This window comes from Nicotiana tomentosiformis, chromosome 8 (assembly GCF_000390325.3).
Source record: "Nicotiana tomentosiformis chromosome 8, ASM39032v3, whole genome shotgun sequence".
In the NCBI taxonomy this organism is placed as follows: Eukaryota; Viridiplantae; Streptophyta; class Magnoliopsida; order Solanales; family Solanaceae; genus Nicotiana; species Nicotiana tomentosiformis.
In genome coordinates this window covers 91,287,444-91,311,781 of record NC_090819.1, presented here as the reverse complement: position 1 = coordinate 91,311,781, position 24,338 = coordinate 91,287,444, and the positions used below count along the sequence as shown (strand labels likewise).

Here is a 24,338-nt window from a genome sequence, read left to right as displayed (position 1 = left end):
TTGCTCGAGGAACGCAGGGACTTGGCGCATATCAGAATGGCGGCCCAAAAGCGGGTTGGTCCAGAGAATGGAGCGTTATTATAATCGAAGATACAAACTCCGATATTTCAAAGTAGGAGACTTGGTCTTGAGGAAGGTAACTCAAAATATCCGGGAACTCAATGTTGATACCCAATTTTCCCTCATATTTTATATATATATATATATATATATATATATATATATATATATACTTTCAAAATATTACATATGCATCATCATTTAGTTCATAAGCATATACAAGTATTTTTCATAATTTTTCATAATTTTTAAAGGCTTTAAATCGATTTATTTTCGCATTTTTATACCCAGTAATTATCCTTCAAATTATATTTATGAAGATTTAATCATCTAAACTTATCATTTACACCAACATGATGTTTTAAATATTTTCAATGCATTTTTTAATTACATTTGCATTGTTAGGGCTAATTGCATATTTTTGCAATAATAGCTCATATTCATGTATAATTATATTATTTATGCGAAAATGACTCTTTATATTTTTATAATGTTAAGTAATTATTTTTAATCATTTTAGTACATAAATAATATTTTATTATTTATTAATTACTTTTATAAAAAAATTATTAAATATTGGGTATTTAAAAACTAGCCTAAAATCCTACCTATTTTCGGACCAAATACTGGCCCAAAATCTAATACCCTAGCCCAAATAACCCCCAGCCCAAATCAATTAACCCAACCCCACAACCCGGTCGTGACCCGTTTTAACCATCCAACCCAGTTCCTCTCCAATCGTGGCCGTTGATCTTTGAGATCAACGGCCCACATTAAACCTTCCCTTTTAATTACCACCCTCATCCCTAACCCTAATCATTTCCCACCATCCGCCGCCCCCATATCCCACCTCCCTTCTCCCTCCTAAGAACCCTAGCCGCCGCCCCCCTAAAATCTCTCCTAATCCCACACGATATGGGATTCTATGGCTACCCTTTGCCATATACTGCCTCTCTTTGGTACCGGTTCTTCTTCTATACTGCTTGCCTAAACATGGCAAGCAGATCTCATAAGGATCGAACCAAAATCGGTTCAAATCCTTGACTTTTTCGATATTCTGTCTACATTCATCATCTTGCTCTTTGTAAGTACGAATATTTGTGTATCTCTTATGGATTCTTACTTACCCTAAAATTAGAGTTTTCAGATCTCTTTTAATCGAACCAAAATAGGTTCGATTCTCTGATTTTAAGTATTATTATGTCCATATTTATCTTATATTCTACTATGGCCTATTTTTATTATATTTTTGTCAATATTTGTCTTACCCTAAAATTAGGGTTTTCAGATTTTCTTAAATCGGACCAAAATTAGTTTGACCCTCTGATTTTTAGTGCTATTTGGGTCTATATTCATCCTATATTATTATTTTTGTGTATATTCTGGTAATATTTATTTTCCTAAAAACTAGGGTTGCTTGACTTCTCCTAAATTGATACTGAATCTATTTCGCATGTTATTCTTTCCTTTTCTTTTGAGGTTGATTGATTGTTTTCCTTGTTTGTGTATTTAATTTTTACCACTATATAAACCCATCCCCTTTCCCCCTTTAGACAGAACGGGAATCACTATGCTCTCACTAAAAACTGAAGTTTTCTACTCTATACTTGTTCACTATTCGATTCTGTTTGGTTCTTGGCCGGCTGAAAGCCAAGGCCACCGGACTTCTACTTTTTCTAATCTCTCTTGGGTGTGAGCACTGCCTCGGTTCTTGAAATCCTTGAAACTTGACACATTCAGGATTCTGGGTCCTTACTGCAATCTTTTTCTTGTTTATCGAACAGTCATTGGTTAGTTTCTAACTTTCGCAATGTTTATTATGTTTTAATTAGCATATTCTCTTAACTGCATGATCTAATGCATTTCTTTGACTCTTTTCTGCCTAATCCTGCTTGTGATTGCTAGCTTAATAATGCTTTGTACCTAGCCTAATTAATTTAGACAAAATGAAGCATGCTTAGTTTAGTTTGTGATAAACTGAAAATTTGTTTTGACTATATGGTTCAATCTATGTTCTCTACCTAATTCTGAACTTCTAATGACCAATTTGATGTTATTAGTATGCCCTAACTTGTTTAAGACCTTTACTTTGAATATTATATGCTCTTATGACTATGGTTATCACCCTATATATTCTTTCCATATCCAATCTGTACCTCTAACAACTTGTGATCCTTTAAAACCAGTCTGCCCTAACTGACACTCTCTATGTTACCTGATCATGTTTGTATTATAATGCTTAACTCCTGTGTTTGGTATAATATGATCCCTTAAGTCCTAAATTAGTTGCATTACTTGGTTTTAATAGTCTAATACCATTGTCTGTTAACTTGCAATCCCAGGCTCCTTGTTCTTAATCATATGTCACCCTGCCCAGTGTGTTAATTTTCTTTTGGAGTTCATCTTACAAGTTTGCAAATGTTTTCCAAACCTATTACTCTACTACTATTTTCACTGGTTGTTTCTTGTTTAATTCTGGGGCTGGCTGAAAGCTCCCTAAGTCTCCTCTATCAACCTCCCTAGTGTGAGCACTGCCCTGGGTTCTTGAAGCCCTTGGGAACTCTGACACACTAGGGTCCAAGGTTCTTTGCCACCTTTTTCCTAATTGCTCAACTTTGCCCCCTCTTCTCACCTACTGGATAAACCAGTTGGTTTGTGTAAATGGCTATACCTCTGGGACTTTTGATGGCTACTGGATGTAGGCTATTTTGTGTGAATGGAGATTATTTCTGGGCTGTTGTGAAACTGTGTTGAAGGCCTAGCTAGGCTAGGTATACATTGGGCTTGCCTTAGGCCCACTATAGCTATTCTGTAATTCTGTAATTTATTTCACTCATTGGGCTTATAATAATGTTATAATAATTGAGGTGTTAGTAAAATTTGGAAAAGGGGTTTATTTTAATATTTGCATGAAACGGGTAGAAATCCTGCCTATATGTGTTTACTTTGCTCGAACATGTTCTGCTATTGTATGTGTTAGATAACCTGCCTATAGGTATTTAATTCGTTTAACATATTCTGCTTCTACGTGCTAGATGTCATGCCTATAGAAAATAAAATGACCAATGTCTCAATGTGCATTACAGCATATTCATTAGGTGCTATGACCATAGGGTTCTGTTAATTTATGTTCTACCAAATCTGCATTTTAGAAATCATGCCTATAGGGTTTAATTGGTTAATGTGTTGTTATAATTGCTCATTTAGGAAACATGCCGATAGGAGCTAAAATCAGTTTCAATCGCTAATCATAGAAATCTTGCTTTAAGTGCTAAAATTGAACTTTCAATATTATTTCATTTCTTAAATCTACCGCTATTAGAAAGCATGCCTATAGGATCAAACTGGGTAATTCTGAATATCTCCTGTTATTATCACTGCCAATTAATGCGTAAATCATCTAGATAGCATGTCTATAGGTTTAATCGCTTATAACCTGTAATTAGTAGGCAACTGTGTAGTCACTTAGAAATTATACTTTGCATACAAAACTGTCTTCAAGTTCAAAATCCAGGTCACATAGAAACATATCTATAGGGCCTAATGGCTTTAATTTGCCTCAATCCTGAAATTGTCTAACGTTTAATGTGAAAATTTATTCGCGTGCATTTGTTGTCTAAGTGTGGAGGCTAACTTGAGCCCTTAATTGCTTTTACATGAAGTCCAACTTATTTTGTATGTCGCCTAGTTTTATTCTGAGCAGCCTAAGCTAAGTCTAGAAACCATCCAAAATAGAGGTCTAAACGCCTCTTGGGCCATAGGCATGGGACGGGTAGTGCACGCATAGGGCACAGTTTAGAATCAACTAGTGCGCTTTAGCTAAAAACTTAAAGATAGTAATCGGGTACCAAGAGATGATAGTCTGTGCCCACTGAATAATACGAGTAACACCCCATCTCGAGGGAGTTACGAAGTATTATTTATGTTGTGCGGGGTGATCTTTTAGGCTAAAAAACTTAGGACCCCCCATCTTGTCTTTAAACCAATTATCTGTGTTTACTCAAGGACTTTCTAATAATAATTTTTTTTAAACTTCTTGTTTTTCTCTCAGACTATTTGACTAATTCATATAATTCAAGTTCGACTGGGACCTACAGTTATGGACCTCGAAGAGTGCCTAACACTTTCTCTTCGAGGTAATTTGAGCCCTTACCCGATCTTTGGTGATGCAAACTGGTTAAACTAGAGTTATTTGCAAATAGGTGCCCTAACGCACCTCAAACCCATTAGGTGGCAACTCTCTCTTTTAACACGTTCTTTTAAAAGAGTTGCCACGTGTCAAAATCCGATTTCGCGAGAAAGAGGGGCGCGACACTCAACACAGGCAAGTTAAGACCAACATGGGAAGGCCCTTATCGGGTTTCAGCTATCACTAGGAAAGGATCATACGAGTTGAAAAACCAAAATAGAGACAAGTTGCATAGCAACTGGAACGTGGCTCACCTCAAAATATATTACTGCTGATGAACAACAGTCAAACGGAAAGTATGTGATGCACTCTTTTTCCCTTCGCTCGGTTTTTGTCCCAATTGGGTTTTTTTGATAAGGGTTTTAATGAGGCAGTGACGAAAAGCGTACTACAAAGATAACAGTGGTAAGACCTTTGATAACAAGGCAAACAAACAAGTTTCTACTCGGGGATGATTAGATAATCTTTGCTTCAATAGCAAATTCCTATCGAGAAGTTTAGTTTGCTACCAAACAGGGGTTACCCGATCATTCCTGAGCACAATTACTAGAGGATTGTTAGGTATTCTTTCGCTCGATAGCATGGGTTCCTAATGGGAAACAAGATATGTTGCCGAGTGAAGGATTACCTAGCAATTCATTGGTGGGATCTTCAAACACACAAGACTTCCAGTGTTCCAATTTGCATTCATCGCATTCGAACACTGGGGGGAATGACATAAGGATACGGCAACACTGAATGCCAGGCAACATTGAATTCCACGTCAATCGGGGAACAAAAATCTAGAACAAAATACATCATTGGGACCGGGAATAGTGCAGCCAGCCCCGTAGAAACAAGTTGTACAAGATAAGTCACAAGTCATAGCAATTTCTTTATAACCACAAGTCATGGCAATATCTTTTCTGCATAGCAAAATGCTTATGTACTTTTGAAAATATAAGGAATTAAATGAAAGGGAATCCTTTTATTTTTATCTTGTTTCTTGTTTGAACGATGATTAATTTTACCATTTGAAAGTTAAACAAGTACTTCAAATGTTTGTGCCGTAATGAACATGAGACGTCCTCTTCAAGAGCATCGTCAACATAAGAGGGCCCTCTCTTATAAAAACCCTCACGTTAAAGGGTTGGTTCCGGAAGAATCAATGCCCAGAATGCATAATGCCATCGGAGAAAAATACACCCGAAGCTGCATACGAAAAAGAAGCAAAACGCAAACTTGTGCAAATACTTATCGAAACCCTCATGTAAAAGGAATAATTCTCGGAACCAAAATGCTTCGAAGAAAAAGCATCACAGATTGCACATAATAAAGCGCGAACAGAACAACATGCGCAGAATAATTAAGCAAGTATGAAAGTTAAAGACTTGCATGAATATTCAAAACGAAAATAAGACTCAAACGATACTTGAGCAAAAAATATATTTTTATTTACAAGGGCGTATCAGAGTGGTAAAGGTACAAAATAGAAAAAGAAAGAAAAAGCTAAGCTGCAGCATCTCTGGAATCAAAAGGAAGAGAAGTATTTGCATCCCCGGGAGTTGGTTCCACCGATGGCTCAGCATTTTCCCCAGCTTGATCTTCGGAATCATCACCTTTCGATCCCCCTTCAGTTTCCAAAAACTCAGACCCGTAATCAGAAGAACCTGGAGCATCAGACTGCGCTGGGAGACCCTTTTTTGCAGCCAACTCAAGCTCTCGGGCCTTAGCAATTTCGGCATCAATGTCAAAGATACTTGTCTTGGCCTCTTCTAAGGTTTTTCTCCTCATGCTATACATGGAATAAGTTTTTCAACAATGAGGGAAGCTACTCAGTGCTTGAGTTCTTCTTTGAGTTAAGAAATTTCAGCGAAAAGGTTTTTCCGGGCGGACCTAGCAGATTTCAGACTGACATCGAGCTCACAGACAGTTGAACTATAGAGCCTATTATGCTCGATAGTTTTCCTATACTTCTCTTCTAGCTGGGCATGTTTCGCCCCCGCAGCAGCAAGCTCTTCACTTTTGGAGTTCAAGGCTGCTTCCAAATTAATCACCCTTTCAGCGGAGGCAGGCTCGCGCTCAGTTGCAGCAAGAATGGCATCCTGGACTTTAGCCCATTTAGCCTTGGCTTCATCAAATCTAACCCTCAGCGGGCCAACTTTTTGGCTGAGGGTTATCACTTCTTGCTCACTTTGCTGCAAACGAGCATCCAAAACATCGGCCTTAGTGGCTCTGGTTTTTAGTTCTGAGAGACAAAGAATGGTTTGGTCCCGTTCAGAAGTAAGTCCTTCATTCTCACGAATCAACCTTTGAAGGCCCTCAGAAGCAAGAAAGTTGGCTTGCAAAACAAGAAGAGGTAAAACTCAAAATACATTCATTCAAAAGTAAGAGAAATGTTATGCATAGCATTGTTCAACAAACACTCTCACGAGAGTGTCTAAATATTCTCCCAATCCTTCTATGAAGCCAAAGACTTCAGACTTTTAGAAAGCTCCACCGGCCGAGAAAGAAGATTGCACCCGGTAGAGACCGAAAGAGTAACATTCCTCCTCCTCTAAGGATCTTCAGAAGGGGCAGCATAATTTTTTCCCAAATTCCCATGAACTGGGGACTGGGGAGGAGGGTTACCTTCTTCATGGTCAGGTGCGGTCGATGGAGATGATGTAGCAACTGTTGTTTGAAGAGTGGACGAAGATAGAAATGATGTGGCAATTGCTGGTGATGGTGAAGGTGGAGATGAAGCTGATAGAGTTAAAGAGTGTGAAGCAGCTGCATCAAATACAGTGATGGTTGTTTGATGCTCGCCAACCAAAGATGGCACGGACCCGGTACTCTGCCTTGCAGTACCGAGCACAACAATTGGGGCCCGAGAACGAGATTTGGCATTATCTACCTAATCAAATTTTCCCCAAAGTACTGAGAATTGGTGTGACTGTCTCAACAGGTTGAGCATCATGTTGAGATAATGAGGATCGTCGCCTTCTGTGTAAAGAAGCTCCCTCATCATTAGCTTCTTCATCATCATCAATCATCATAATGTCTATGACCGGACCAGAAGGAGGACCAGTCATCATCACCACTGGCAGGGACTCCGTAAAGAAATGTTTGCGCCCAAAGTAGGCCCAGAGACGCATGTTCGAGTAAGTGCCTCCTGAAGCAGCCTCACGCATTAGCAGGGTCAGCCAAAACATCCTCCTCGGGTACATCAACTGACCCCGTAGGTAGACCTAATTTCGTGAGCAAGTCAAAAGGGTTCAACCAAGTTCTTCATATACAAAAAGGGAAAGCAAGGTAAATTAAAGTTACTATGATTTTTGGTCTTCCACCCGTATTTAATGGACAGTTCTTTCCACAAACGCATTTCATGGAAATGTGATGTCTAAGATCTTCTGAACCCACCGGTCCAAGGCTATCACCGGTGGGATCCATCGAGTCGCTGTAATCAAATGAAGGTTGAAGGATCAATACAAGCATGGAAGAATACTTAGTAAGAAAAGATGTATTAAAGAGAACTTACGAGAGCGGTTCCAAGCAACAGGAAAGGATGAAGCCGTTGTTGGAATAATGTCACTGGTGGCAAGTGCAATGAATAGTTCCATCCACCCATGGTCATTGTCGTCATCCATGCTAGACTGAAAAGCATGGTGGCCACGCTTGCAAAGGTTTATCATTCCTCCGCGGAAGATTTTGGGGGAATAAAGATTCATCATGTGATCTAGGGTTAGCTCCTCTCTAGTTTTTAGGCACAAACATCGAAGGCAGGTGACCGTCCTCCACACTGAAGGACTTACATATGCCAAACACACCTGGTAGTGAAGGCAAAACTCCGCAATCACATAATCCAACTCTCCACTCAAAGAAAACGCACCCAAAGTAAAGGGATACATAAAATAATATGTAAACCCTTCCCTGGGAAGGGTCACTCGCTCTGATAGATCAGGAGCAATGATGTCCAACTCATGACAGCGGCAGTCCTCCTTTACAGCAGGAATACTGGGAGGACGAATAGAAGAAGGGTACCTACTAACAGCCCATATGTGAGGGTTAGTAATAGAAAATTTCTCTTCGAAATCCTTCAAAGTACTAAGACTTCTTGGGATGATGGAACCCACTGTTGGAGGAACGAAATTCTCGATTTTTTTCTTGCCTTTTGAAGAACTAGCACGTTTTAAAGAGGAAGCCATTGGAATAGAAGAAAGGAAAATTTTAGGTTCGAAGAAGATTAGAGAAAAGTTGGGAAATAAATATGCAAGTTAGGAATTTGAGAAATTATGAAGTGTATAAGAGAAGGATGATGCGTATAACTAAAATTTTGGCAGCCAAATTCATGGCCATGATTACCTCGATAATCGGCAAAAGGCGTACTAAATCATGGGAAGACATATGTTCGGGGCATTAAATGCGGAGAGACGGGCGCCTAATCAACCGTCAGTGGCCTCCAAAAGGAATTATAGTAATTCTCGCCAAAAGAGTGTTTCTACCGACTTCCTAGTAATACAAAGTTATGTCACCGAAAAGCAGGGGGCTATCTGTATAGGAAAAAATATGATATGACACGTGGCCGCTTAAAGGAAGGGCACGTGGAACACAAGATGGAGATAGCCACCGAACATAGCTATTCCGCTTGTCACCAGAAGGAATAACAATCATAAAAGAAGTATTAAATATTTTGCGTCCGGTAACATTTAATATGAAATATTTTACAGCATTAAAGATGATGGTCATTTACAAAGAATTTGGCATTTATGTCTAACGTTACATCTTCATCAATGGCCCTCGTAATTAACATTAAAGAAGGGCATGATCCTAGAATTTTTTCCCCTAGACATAGAAATAAATAAAGAGCTCAGTTATCATTGTAAAGGACACAAAATTTTCTGGTTAACTTACACTACATTCTATAGAGAATTTTAATACAATTTGATTCTCACGCTTTTGATCTTATCACTTTTGTGCCCGAAAACCTTGTTCTCGTACTCATTAGCTCTGTTGTTTCATCTACATTCTGAGGCTAAGTATTTCATATTTCATCAGTTATTTTATTACCTTTTGGATTAATTAATTCACTTGTCTAGAAACCATGAATAAATTCAACTATACTATTTTTCGTGTAAATAATTATGCCAAGTTTTGTAATGGAAATTGGTACGTATTGCTGCCAGTCGTCGTTAAAATTGACATATCTCATTGTCCGCAATTTGTCCAAACTTTCCTGCCACTCCTGCTTAAATGATACGGAAAAGGGCTATATATGTCCCTCTATTATAGGATACTAGTTATTTATATCTTTCGTTATACTATTTGATGTTTCTTACCCTTGTTGTTGGCCTTTTTAACAAATCTACCCCTCCCATTAACTGACGCAGTCTGTGCGGACACGTGGCACTTTTTTATAACCCCAACCCTTTTTCTTTTTCCAACCCAATGTCCATACCCGAAAACGTACTAAACCCATATATAATTAATAAGAAGCCATCTTTTTTTCTTCTCAAAAATTAGGGTTTAGACTCTATCGTTTTAGTAGGCCATACTTAGGGTAATTGCTTAGTTATTTGTACCTTTCACAGTACATCTACATATATTTGTTCCTTAGGAGGAATTTCTCTAAAATAAAATAAATTTCTAGAGAAAAGTTTGTAATGTGTTACTAATAATTTGATCTAACTTATCTTTGGGATGTAGAATTTCCATGGAGGCGTTGAGGCATTTCACGTGAAGACTGTTGACACCACTAGAACTGGTGATTCTTTTATTGGTGCCCTTCTAACTAAGCTTGTCGATGACCAATCTATTCTTGAGGTAATAATTAATCGGTAATACCATTGTAATTTCTTACCCCAAATTAAGCTCGTTTAAACTAAACAAATATTGAGGATTAATTAATTTGTGAAAAAACTAAAAATGTAGGATGAAGCAAGGTCGAAGGAAGTACTAAGGTTTGCATGTGCATGTAGAGCCATCACAACAACCAAGAAAGGAGCAATCCCAGCTCTGCCAACTGAATCTGAAAACCCCATTTTGCTTATAGAACGAAGAAGATGCTACTCTTTTAATTCTTTTTAATCGTGATGTATTTCGCCCCTTGACGAGTTTTTGTTTTCAATAAATCAAGGTAGTAGCAGCATTTTATTTTTCACTTTCGGGGTTTGATTTTAATGGTTTCTTGCAATGATGAAAGATAATGCATTAAGGCACTTAATAAACTAAGCTTTCTTCCTATTGATTTATTGGTGAAATTTATATTTTTACCTGTCATTTGGAGTTGCTTTCTTTTTCAAATTTTCCATTTCATCATTATCATATAAGTTGAGAATAAAAGAAGATGGCTTCTTATTATTGATATGGGTTTAGTATGATTTTCGGGTATAGATCTTGGATTGGGAAAAGAAAAAGGGTTTGGGATTCTAAAAATATGCCACGTGTCCACACAGACTGCGTCCGTTAATGAGAGGGGTAGATTTATTAAAAAGGCTAACAGCAAGGGTAAGAAATATCGAATAGTATAATGGGGATATATATAACTAATATCCGATAGTAGAGGGACATATATAGCCCTTTTCTGTAAATGATATGTAGCTCATTGTAAAAGGTCATGCATCCTTTTGGTTTTAGAAACTTCCTTCGTAGTTATTATTTAATTTTTGGAAGAACATCCTCTAATGGCGATTGATGAAAGAGTTAATGTTCCTTTTTTTTAGATAGTGTGGTACTCGAAGATAGTTCAATTCGTTCTAGTTGTAGCCTTATCAACGTCGGTTAAGTAGAAAAGTTAACAGCGACGCATATAACTCGAGTTTTTATGAGAGAATAACACAAATCGGATCATTTGATGTTACCGTTTAAATTTTAACTTCGACAAGAAAGGTCTTAGGAAAATAGTTTTTGATAAGAATTTAAAAGCACGCTGGTCAGAAATTCTTAGGCAAGTCTTATGGTGATTCGTCAGAATCCTAGTTGCCATAATTTTGCGAGTTATAATGATTGTCATAAAATTCGAAAGGTTACCATATTTTTGTGCAATAGGCTGTCACAACCCAAACCCACTGTTATTCATGTACTTTTAAAAGAATCTGAAAAACATTCCAAAAAGATATTCCAATATAAACTTAGACATTACTTTAGTAACTATATCATAAAAAATGTGGTATAATTCAAGGAAACTCTAATTTTAGAAGGTGTTTGTCTGCTGTCCTAGCAGGATTATGCTTGCATTGTTAAATCTGTAGATACTTTTAAATAAAGACTATATTATTTTACAGTTTTCAAGGAAGAAAATATTCCTCATTTTGACATGGGCAACTTAGAAATCTTTCTAATTTCTCCACGTTTGTGAAGAAAGCCTGTAAATACATAGCACCAATCCATATAAAAACAGATCTGAAAAATAGACCAAACTAATAAGAATAAACCAACTTAATATTGTCTTTTAACAAATTCATTATTTCTAAGATAAAACAAATAAAGACTTAGGTTTAATTAGACTATACATGCACAAGAGAACAACAATAATTTTTTCAAACCTAGGGTTTGAAATAGCAGAAAATCCATAAGTTTTGAAAAATCAAAATTGAAAAAGGAGTGGGTGTGTGTGTGTGTGTGTGTGTGTGTGTGTGTGTGTGTGTGTGTGTGTGTGTGTGAGAGAGAGAGAGAGAGAGAGAGACTTACTATAAAATTGAGTGAGGTGAAGAATTCGTCGTTGGAGTGGAGAGACAGAGGGAGAAAATACGAAATAGACTAAGAGAAAACTAAAAGGTTATTTGAATAATAATAAAACTTTCTCACTACTTCCGTGGGAAATCTCCGTGGAAAAACTTTTTCATAAAGTATAAAAATGCAAAATTCAAAATTTTTTGTTCACACAGAATCTGTGGAAATATTTGAAAATGTTTTTTTATTTTATTTTCCCACTGTTTCCCTGGGAAATTTTTTTAGTTTTATATAATTATTTTTTTAATGACTTTTTCCACTGAATCAGAGGAAACTAAATTACGCGCATTTTTGCGCAAAAAGTTCCCACAGATAGTCAGTGGGAAACATTATTGTTTATTTGTGGAAAAGAAATTTCACTTTTCCCATTGAATTTCGGTGGGAATTGCCACTAAAAAATTTTCCATGGAAAATTTTCGTGGGAAAATGTTGTGTTTCTAGTAGTAAATACACAATCCAATCCAATGCCAGAAGCGTCACAATAGATAGCATAACCATCAATCCCTTTTGGAAGTGTCAGAACCGGTGTTGAAGTCAATCTGTTCTTTAATGCCTGGAAACTCCGCTCTCAAGCATCAGTCCACCAAAACTTAGCTGCCTTCTGAGTCAACTTTGTTAATGGTGTTGAAAGAGAAGAAAAACCCTCTACAAATCTCCTGTAATAACCTGCCAAACCCAGGAAGCTATGAACCTCCGTCGGTATCGTGGGTCTAGGCCAAGTCTTCACTGCCTCAATCTTCTGTGTATCAACCCGGATACCCTCACCTGAAATAATATAACCAAGGAAAGCTACGGAATTCAACCAGAATTCACATTTAGAGAATTTTGCATTCAACTTCCTTTCTTGTAGAACTCTAAGTACAATACGTAAATGATCTGCATGCTCAGCCTCTAAATGGGAGTAAACCAAAATATCATCTATAAATACAATCACGAACTGATCTAGAAAGGGTCTGAACACACGGTTCATCAAGTCCATGAATATTGTTGGGGCATTGGTCAACCCGAACGACATAACTCGAGACTCAAAGTGCCCGTATCTTGTCCCGAATGTTGTCTTTGGAATATCTTTCTCTTTAACCTTTTCCTGATGGTAACCAGACCTCAAGTCTATCTTCGAGAAATACCTGGCACCCTGTAACTGATCAAATAAATCATCAATTCTAGGGAGCGGGTACTTATTCTTGATCGTTGCCTTATTCAACTGCATGTAATCAATACACATCCGCAAGGAACCATCTTTCTTTCTTACAAATAACACATGTGCTCCCCACGGTGATGTACTGGGTCTGATAAAGCCTTTTTCAAGAAAATCCCTCAGTTTTTATTTCAACTCTCTTAGTTCTGCAGGTGCCATTTTATACGGAGGAATAGATACCGGCTGGGTATCTGGTAATGTGTCAATAGAAAACTCAATCTCCCGCTCTGGCAGAAGGCCTGGAAGCTTATCGGGAAACTCATTAACCACAGGGATAGACTGAAGGGCCGATGACTCTGCTTTCACATCCTGTACCCGAACTAAGTGATAAATATAGCCCTTTCTAATCATCTTCCTTACCTTGAGATAGGAAATAAACCTACCTCTTGGCGATGCAGTATTACCTTTCCACTCCATAATTGGCTCCCTTGGAAACAAGAACCGAACCATCTTTGATCTACAATAAATGTTATCATAACAAGAAGCCAACCAATCCATACCCATTATAACATCAAATTCCACCATATATAACTCAATCAGTTCTGTTACTGTAGAACAACTACGAACTACTATTATACAGTCTTTATATACCCGTCTAGCTATCACTAGATTCTCAACAGGTATAAATACCTCAAAAGCTTCAATCAACTCAGGTTATATCCCAAACTTACAAGCAACCAACGGAGTGACATACGATAAGGTAGAACCTGGATCAATCAATGCATATACATCATATGGAGACTGATAATATACTTGTAACACCATCAGGTGATGACTCCTGATCCTGTTGACCCACTAATGTATAAATATGGTTCTCAGGACCGCTCGAGCTAGATGATCCACTTCTGCCTCTACCACGACCAGCTGGTGTCTGTGAACCTTGCCCAGGGGGGCGTACTGATGATGACGAACTGGCTACAGATCTTGCTGGCTGAACTATACCTGCACCACCTCTTGTCGGACAATATCTCACAACGTGGCCTGGATAACCACAAGTATAACAAACACCCAACCCCTACAAGGCACTGCCCGGCATGATGCTTACCATACTGAGCACATCGTGGAAAGTGTGGCCTCATCTAACTTGACTCACCCCTATACTAAGAACTAGAGGCCCTGGAACTCTGACTGGGCCCTGAATATATGAAATGATCAAATCTCCTACCGGCAAACTGAGGGGGTGCACTAGCCGATGGCTGGGCTGGATACCTTGGGTACTGTTGTCGCTGACCACCTCGAAACTCACTAGAAGGACCTGAAGATCTCGCTCTCTTACTATGGCCCCTATCATGCTCATGATCGGCCCTCTGCTTCTGCTTATGCTCCTCTACACCCTAAGAGTATGCCTGAATACGAGAAATATATATGCCTGGCTGAAGTGAGACCAACATACAGTTATTAAGTAGGTGCGGCTCAAACCCCATCACGAACCGATGAACCCGATCTTATATCTTAGCTACAATAGTAGGAGCATACCTAGCCAAAGAATCAAACTAAAGGATGTACTCTTGAACATTCATATTACCCTGCCTAAGGGTCAAGAACCTATCAACTCTGGTCCGTCTACGCTCTGGTGGAAAATAATGACGAAGAAAAGCCTCTGTAAACTCTTGCCATATTGCTGGAGGGGCATCCTCACCTCTGGATAACTCCCAAGACTCGTACCGATTAACTGCAACATCCTGAAGTCTATAGGAAGCTGGCTCAACTAACTCAGTCATAGTGGCCTTCATTACCCTCAAAGTTCTCTACATCCTATCAATAAATACCTGAGGGTCCTCGTTTGGATCTGCTCCAGTGAATACATAAGGGTCCAAATTAATGAAATCGCGAACCCTCGCACTGATGGCCCTATCTTCATGACTGATACCTACCTCCTGGCACCGAGCCTTTCGGACACTAATCGAGTCAATAGCTGAATAGAATCTCTCAACTCCTAACCTGGTGCATCTTGCTGAGGAACTGGGGGTAGTGGGGCTGGCGCTGGAGCTGGTGCCCCTCGTATCTCCTCCGGAGAGGGTAGGGTATGTGAAGTCTGAAAACATAACATAACATTAGAAAAATGAATGCTTATATCGCACGATCTAAGATAAGAAGGGAGGGTAACATCCTATATGTCCTGCAGCCTCATATTTATAAGTGTGGTGCACAACACACTCATAAACAAGACTCTACTAGATACGGTCATATACAACCCTAGGATGGAACTACTCTGATACCACTTTTGTCACGACCCAAACAGATGGGTTGTGACGAGTACCCGAGTTCTACCTACTGAACACTCCTAAGCATACGTCTAAGATATAAGTATGAAATAAGTGTAGGTCATGCATAACATCTTCCCCTAAACTGATGAATCGTGTGAATAACATACGTGAGGAGACATACTCAAAAGACATATATATATATATACATACGGAATACAATAGGGTGAGCCGACAAGGCCACATACTGTCCAACTATACATGACTGTCTACATACCTCTAATAGAGTGTAAAACTGTATAAAGGACGGGACTGGGCCCCATCATACCCTTATATGTATACAAAAGTATCGTACCAAAACCCAATAGCAGCTCCGGATCAAATGGAGCACACCAACTCTCGCTGAGCTAGGATCCTAAGGAGGGAGACCGTCAGCCTGTCTACCTGCACCTGCGGGCATGAAACGCAGGCCCCTAAGCAATAGGGGCGTCAGTAAGAATAATGTACCGAGCATGTAAGGCATAAAAATCAATATATAAAAGGCATGAAACAAAACATGGAGTAAAGAACTCAACCTGTAAGTCTGAATAGCTCTGTGAATCATGAAAATATTTATATGTCATGCGTATGCGTATAAATATCATATCATGCATAGTTATATGCGTACATAACATCATCAAGCCTCTGATGGCATCCTATCATATCATCTCAGCCTCTGTGGGTGAAATCATAAACGTATACCAGCTAATCGGGTGGTGGTGCGTATATAACGCCATAACCTTTTCCCATACCCCATATACATATAATATACACGTATATAATGCCATCTGGTCATGGGTCAATGTACATGTATAAATGAATGTAATGCATAATAAAGTAAGTCAATACGATCTCTCGGAATGTCATGAGACCCGTGAACAGACGATATGATAATAGGACATATGGGGAATCAAGAACATAGGCAACCCTAGTACTTCTAAGAATAGAATCATTTGTGAAAGTGGCGTGCTTGCTTGTTTTGTTGTATCATATGGATCATGCCAAAAGGAAAGAAGGGATATCTTTAACATACCTGTATGATCTCTTCCTTATTACTCAACCAAGCTCAACACAACTTCTTGCATCTATAACAAGTGAAATGATATTGACGTTAACATATAATGACGTACCATCGTATTTGGCTAGTCGTATGGCTTAAGAAAAATCGGGCAGAAAATCCCCTATTTTTAATACATCCCAAAGACCACTAAGGGTCATCAATAGCCCAACAACAACAACTATAACTAACAATATCAACAACAACAATATAATCCAATATGAGTTTCTCCAATTATCTTAACAATCATATTGAGCGGCAACCTCGTTTTTACTCATAACAGGATATAAATTGAATATAACTCTTATTCCATAAATTAGTTTACAACCTTCATAATATCATACTTATATATACTATATTATTTCTAGTTAAAAACATCCACAAAATGCCTTCCAAAACAGCCACATACGTCTAGCACCTTAATTTTTATCGTCAATCACTTGTTTTTCATATTTTCTTCTTCAACCAACTTAATTAACACCTAGCAAAACTTAACAACAGCAGAAACAATATTATCAAATTATTTCTCACAATTTCCAGCCACCACAAACCATATATTTAACTACAAAACAGTCCAATCAAAAAGACAACCATATCCCATGTTCTTTCAAGTGCTATCTTATGGTTTTTCACTCAAACAACACAACCAACACAAGATTAACCTTAGCCACAATCAAGAAGATGTTATAAATACCTTTGACAGCAGCTACAACTCGAAACTCTATCTCAACTTAGCTCACAATAGCCCTCAATCACACCACAACATCATAGAAGCATTCTCTTGTAGTCTTTAACACCTTTGATGATGATTTGAGTTGATTTTCCTTGAGTTTGGTTCTTGGGATATTGGGATATGTTAGGGAGGGTTTTGGAGAGTTTTTGGACAAAAGTTTGGTGAGAAATGACCCGAAATGAGGCTGAAACATCTTTTAAAAGATGTAAGGTCGGTGGCCATCTCAAGTGGGTCCCAACCGAGCTGCTTGCGCAGTCTCGCAAAAATACGAATATCTCTCTACTCCGATGTCGTATCGACCAACGGTTTAATACTTCGAAACTAGACTCGTAGATCTTCAATTTTGTATATAATATGTCCCAAAAGGCCCAATATAGCACACGAAATTTATTTCTCAAAAAGTTCCGTTACAAGGCAAATCCTTAGTCGGTTTTTCTGCAACTTTAATCCGATTTTTTCCAAACTTTATATTTTCTATCCAAACATCATATATAGCCATATTATGACTTTAAAATCATTTAAATCATGATTAACAAGTATCATATTCATTACATTACCTTGGGACGCACAGGGTATAACATAGGCTGCGCGCAAAATTCTGACCAATCACTAGAATTTTGCTGCAAGATGTGGTGATCATCACAAAATTCTAGTGATTGTCATTTTTTGTGCATTTAGCTACAAAATTCTGATCGATCACTAGAATTTTTTGCATTATGGATGAAAATTTGTATGTTTCGAAATCCAGACCAGTGTGCTTTAAAATTATGACGCGGACTACTTTTCTGAAAAATTTCTTAATGAGATCAAAATCTACATAGTAGTTTAAAAAATGCCCATCCAACATCATTTCTAGGTGTTTTATGCATTAATCCTACTAATGTTTCATTTGAACTTTGCCACCCATTTTCGTTACAAAATAGTTATTTTGCATCATTTTGGTTCCGGACTTCATCAATACTTTTACCACAAACAAGTGTAATTTTCACCTCTCAAATTTCAATGGCTATTTGCCACTTGCTCAAGACTAAAAGAGTTTTTGTGGAATTAAAAGTTAGCAGTTACGGTGGCCAAGACTACAGCTTTTGGGAGGATTGGGATGAGATTGTGCGTGGTATTCCGCATATTGAGAAGCTTTTCATAGTAGGAGATTTCAGCGGAAACATTGGAGCGATGTCTGGGAGGTATGATGATGTGCATGGTGAGTTCGGTTTTGGAGATAAAAACGGAGGAAGAACTTCTCTGTTGGACTTTCCTAGAGCGTTTGATTTAGTGATAGAAAACTCAAGTTTGCCGAAGAAGGTGGGGCACTTGGTCACCTTTCGGAGTTCAGTGGCCGAGACTTAGATTGATTATCTACTCTGCAGGAAGTCTAACACAGGTCTTTGCAATGATTGCAAGGTTATCCCGAGTGAGAACCTCACGACCCTTCATAGGGTCAGGAACCTTAAGATCACGAGGATGGGGAGGAAGAGGGCGATGTATAGCCAACCTAGGATCAAGTGGGAGCCTTGACGGAAGTCAAAGCGCAAGATTTGAGGTTAAGCTGCTGATTATAGGGGATTTTAGGAGTAATGGGGACACAAGCACCATATGGACCATGACTGCGCAGTGTATTAGGGAAGCTGCTAGAGAGGCATTAGGGATCTCGAAGGGTTACTCTAGTAGTCACAAAGGAGACTGATGGTGGAATGGAGAGGTGCAAGGAAAAAATGGAGACCAAGAAAGCGGTGTATATGAAGCTAGTGGAAAGTGTAGACGAGAAGGAGAAGAGGGCGAATAGGGAGCAATATAAGTTAGCTAAGAAGGAGGTGAAGCTAGCAGTTACGGCGGCCAAGACTGCAGCTTTTGGTTATTTGTATGAAGAACTCGAGGGTCGAGGTGGGGATAAGAGGTTGTTCAGGTTAGCCAAGGTAAGAAAAAGAAAGGCTCGTGACTTGGACCAAGTGAAGTGGATCAAGAACGGAGAAGGTAGAGGTTTATTGGATGAGGGGTTTATCCCCTGAGATGGTAGACCTACTTTCATAGTCTCTTGAACGAGGAGGGGGGCATGAACATTGTACTGGGTGATTTGCAACTCTCCTGGAGTCATTATAACTTTGGGTATTGTAGGAGGATTATAGTTGAGGGGGGTGAGGGGGCTATGCATAAGATGAGCAGGGGCAAAGCGACCTAGCCAGATGAAATCCCGATGGAGTTTTGGAAGAGTGCGGGTAAGACAGGCTTGGAGTGACTCACTAGGTTATTTAATATTATTTTTAGAATGAAGAAGATACCCGAAGAGTGGAGGTGGAGCACGATGGCTCCTTTATACATGAACAAGGGTGATATCCAAAATTGCAATAACTATTGGGGTATCAAGGTGCTTAGCCATACTATGAAAGTATGGGAGAGGGTGGTGGAGCTAAAGGTAAGGAGGAATGTGTCTATTTATGAGAACCAGTTCGGATTTATGTCAGGACGTTCGACTACAAAAGACATGCATCTTGTTAGGAGAGTGATGGAGCAGTATAGGGAGAGGAATAGGGAGTTGCATATGGTATTTATCGACTTAGAAAAGACGTACGATAAAGTCCCGAGAAAGGTTTTGTGGAGATGTTTAGAGGCTAGAGGTGTATATGTTTCCCATGTTATGGTGTTTAAGGACATGTATAATAGAACAAAGACACGAGTGAGGACGGTGGGAAGGGACTCGGACCATTTTTCGGTCATGATGGGGTTGCACCAGGGTTCGGCACTCAACCCTTTTTTGTTTGCCTTGGCGATGAACATACTGATGCCACATCCAAGGGGAAGTGTTGTGGTGCATGTTATTTGCAGATGATATTATATCGATTGACGAGATGCGAGGCAGTATAAATATAAGGTTAGAGGTGTGGAGACAGACCCTGGAGTCTAAAGATTTCAAGTTGAGTAGGACCAAGATAAAATACTTAGAGTGTAAGTTCAGTGGTGAGACTCACGGAGGAAAAGGGGAGGTGAGGCCGGACTCATAAGTCATCCCTAGAAAAGGAAGTTTTAAGTACCTTGGGTCTATTATACAGGGGGATTGGGAGATTGATAAAGATGTCACACATCGTATTGGGTGGGATAAATAAAATAGAGACTCGCTTCCAGTATTTTGTGTGACAAGAAGGTTCTACTAAAATTTAAAGTAAGTTCTACAGACTAGTAGTCAGAACGACTATGTTATATGGGATTGAGTGTTAGCCAGTCAAGATCGCCCATGTTCAAAAGATGAAAGTAGCATAGATGAGGATGTAGATATGGATGTGCGGGTACACCAGGTTAGATAGGATTAGGAATGAGATTATTCGCGACAAAGTGGGTGTGGCCCCTATTGAGGACAAGATATGGGAAGCGAGGCTTAGGTAGTTTGGACATGTGAGAAGGAGGAGAACAGACGCCCCGGTGAGGAGGTATGAGAGGTTGACATTGGAGGGTCTATGGAGAGGTAGAGGTAGGCCGAAGAAGAAGTGGGGAGAGGTGATTAGGCAAGACTTGGCGCAGCTTCAGCTGATCGAGGACATGATCCTTGATAAGAAAGTGTGGAGGTCGAGGATTAGAGTAGTAGGGTAGGTGGTCTAGATTGTTCATACCGGTAGTATTAGTATGTTCTGTTGGTAGTAGGTTTCTATTACTACCCATCGTTTTCTTTCATTTTGTCATCTTATTATCGTGTTATTTTTTATGTTACTTTTACATGGCTTTTTGGTCCTGCCCCTTCTTATCTATCTTTTCATTAATATGGTGCTTATACTTTCCTGAGCAGAGCTATTGGAAACAGACTCTTTATCTTTACAAGGTAGGGGTAAGATCTGCGTACACACTATCTTTTCCATACCTCACGGTGTGGGATAATGCTGGTATGTTGTTGTTGTCCTCATTTCGTATTGGCAATTTTAAAAATGTAGGGTGTGTTTGGTATGAAGAAAAATATTAATGTTATCCTAGAAAATATTTTTATGGAAAATGAGTGGTTTTATCACTTATTTTCCTTTTTTGGTTGGTGATTGAAAACTTTTTTCGGAAAACCTTTTCTAGTATTTTGTTAGCGAGTAAAAAATATTTTTTACTTTTTAACGCAAAAACAACATTGAAATTTGTGCTCCATAACTAAAAGAAAATATTTTTTTTGTTGAAAAAGAAAGTACTCTTTCTACAACATGAAAATAAAGTACTCATTTTGTTGAAATGAAAGAAAATATTCTTTCTACATCATGAAAAGAAAATATTCTTTTTGAAAATACTTTTTACTACATCATTTTGTTGAGATAAAAGAAAATATTTTTTCTACATCGTGAAAAGAAAGTAATTTTTTTGTTAAAATAAAAAAAATACTTTTATTATATCATGAAAAAAATACTCATTTATTGAAATAAAAAAAAAGTACTCTATCTATAACATGAAAAGAAAGTACTATTAATAATATTTTTATTTAGGGTGGGGAATAGGGCGTGGAAGGTTGAAAAAGAGTTTGAGGAAATATTTTCCCTTCTCTTGAGAAGGAAAACATATGAGGAAAATGAGTTCATGAGGAAAAAAAATTCAAAACATTTAAGTCAACCAAATATGAAAAAATTAAAAAATATTTTTCGGAAAATATTTTCTTTGATACCAAATACACCCTTAATCAAATTCCTTATGATAGCTTCATAACTTCTTTTGGCAATTTCTCATTTGTTGGGTTAGAAAACAATATGAAATACATTGATTGTATATAAGAAATTGATAAAATTATTTACGAGATGGTGAAGAGGTTTGGAATAAGGGAAAGGGTTGGAGAGATATTTGAGAAATAATCTTGCATACCTCTAAATTGCAAGGTCACAGATCTCACACTATCGTACTACTCAAATCTTGAATAAAAAGGATTTAATTCTATATCTTGTCTGGTTTCATTTAGATATTTCATTTGTTTGTACTAAACAATAAAGATAAATAAAAATTGCTAGAAAATCATTTATATTAAAGAGGCTAAAGAACGCAGAGACGCATTTAACCTTCTGTAAATTTAATATTGAAATGCTTATGATCATTCTAGAAACCAAAAGTTTAAAATATATAAACAAATAAAAATAGAGTTAGTTTGAAATGAGAAGAGAGAGGTTATGGTTAAAAGAATAAAAAACACCGTTGGCGGGAAACTAAAGAGGTATGGCGACGACGCAAAGTACTCACAACTCTCAAACATTGCTGTAAAATAGGGCCGTACAACACGCTGTAATCCATTTACAAACTTCAATTTTAAGGCCGTGTTTGGGACTGACAATTACTTAAAGAGATCACTTATCTATCTATACTATATTAAAAATACGAAAATTATTAGTGAAATATTGTTTATTTTATTTACCCTTTAAAAATAAAGTTAATATTGAACAAATTTATAATTTAAGTTATTTTTCTAATATTTACTACTTCAAAATCTATTAAAAATTTTATTATCAAAACATTCCTTATTTGAATTAGGTAAGAAATTCCTAAGTATTAGGATATTAGTATAATCGTGTAAATAATTTAACATATTTGAATTCATGCCTCTGACTCTCTACCATTACCTTTTATCAACGAAAGTTGAAACACTTATCAACTTAGAAGCTTAAATACAAAGAAATAACTGCAACCCCCAATTTAGTTTCATCTTGATCAGTGTTGTACATTGTCTTCATCTTAAATTCGGTGAAAAATCATGAACAATTTACTATGTTTTTTATCATAGTAATAAAAATAGGATCAAACGATAATTAATTGACATATACTAAGTACTGAGTTTTCAATTCAAAAGAAAGTTAGGAGATCTCTTTTTACTAAAATATATTTCTAAATAGATAGAAATGTCGCTCGCTCAAAGAAACTCTTTTATTAGTACTTTTTATTGATTAAAATAGAACAAAGATATTTAAAAAAAAAAAAAAAGACTCGGTTCATTGACTCTATTTGTGTCTTTAGGATGAACTTGAAAATAACTATACAATACGTATTTCAGAAAAATTCTTAAATCTTCAAAGCTTGCGTATCCTCGCTAAAAATGAAAAGAAAGTGATAAAATTATGAAACTAGAATAAATTTCAAGTTGAAGGACTTCTACAGAACAAATTCTTTCTTTATTGTGTTAGCTATGTAGAATCAATATTTATCCTTTTTGAGAACATACATATTTTATTTTATACCTCAAATATAATTTCTCATATACTAGCGCGCATTTATGAGATATTTTTTTAAAAAAATTATTCAATGAAACAGAGTACACGCACAACGCGTGTATCCAAAGACTAGTTAATCTAAAAAGTCATTTGGTTGATGTCATTTGACTGCACATGAAAATTAATTTTAACGTAAAATTAGATATAAGTAATAAAAGGGTTGATGCTTTGATGGAACAAAATTATTAACTTAATCTTTTATACAATTAATATAATATTTGGCTTTTCCAGCGTTCACGAGAAGTTTCAATCTTCCATATGGATACTATAAAGAAGAAATATATTAGGATAATTCCACTTCCTTTTTTCTATTTTTTTCTCACATTATATCATATTTTGAAATGATATGCATGGAGTACAATTTAGTGGTTGGTATAAAGAGCTAGTGTACAAATGAACAAATAAAAAATTTCGTTCTTATATTTTTCATTATTAGATACTCTTCATCTTGAATTTTTTCCCTTCAATTTCGATATAATATAGTATAAAAAAGATACTCTTCGTCTTGAACTTTTCCTCATGTCAGCTGGTATTTTAATTTTTTTTTTGTCAGAGCGTAAATATTTTATTTAATAAACTTATTATTGTTGGAAAATTTAGAGACCTTCTTTATGACATTACTTTTCGTGTAATTTCAGTTTCATCTTCAAATTTTAGTAAAAATGATAGCTTTTATTATCTGCGTAGTTAACAATTTTTATTCCATTGTAGAAAGTTGAAATCTCTAGTCTAATTGAAAATTCAGTTTCACATTTGGAATTGAAATACGGACATTATGGGACACACATAATACTTTTCACAACATGAGCTTTATGAACTTTTTATTATTCATTAGATAAAAACTTTTAATGTTAAGCTAACATGAAAGGCTGTGATTTGCGAATACAATTTAAAATACTTTTTAAAAATTACTCATTTTCTTTCCCCCGAGGAGGATCCCTAATTAGGGTTCATATCCAATGCTAA

At 37.2% G+C, this 24,338-nt stretch overlaps 1 long non-coding RNA gene across 1 annotated transcript; it reads left to right on the top strand.

Annotated features, from left to right (window-relative positions):
- The first annotated feature begins 9,685 nt into the window (after nucleotides 1-9,685).
- On the top strand, nucleotides 9,686-10,258 carry LOC108943662 (uncharacterized). The gene is made up of 3 exons (XR_001967613.3): nucleotides 9,686-9,785; nucleotides 9,914-10,030; nucleotides 10,139-10,258. It is a non-coding gene; the product is annotated as an uncharacterized lncRNA (long non-coding RNA).
- The last annotated feature ends 14,080 nt before the right edge of the window (nucleotides 10,259-24,338 follow it).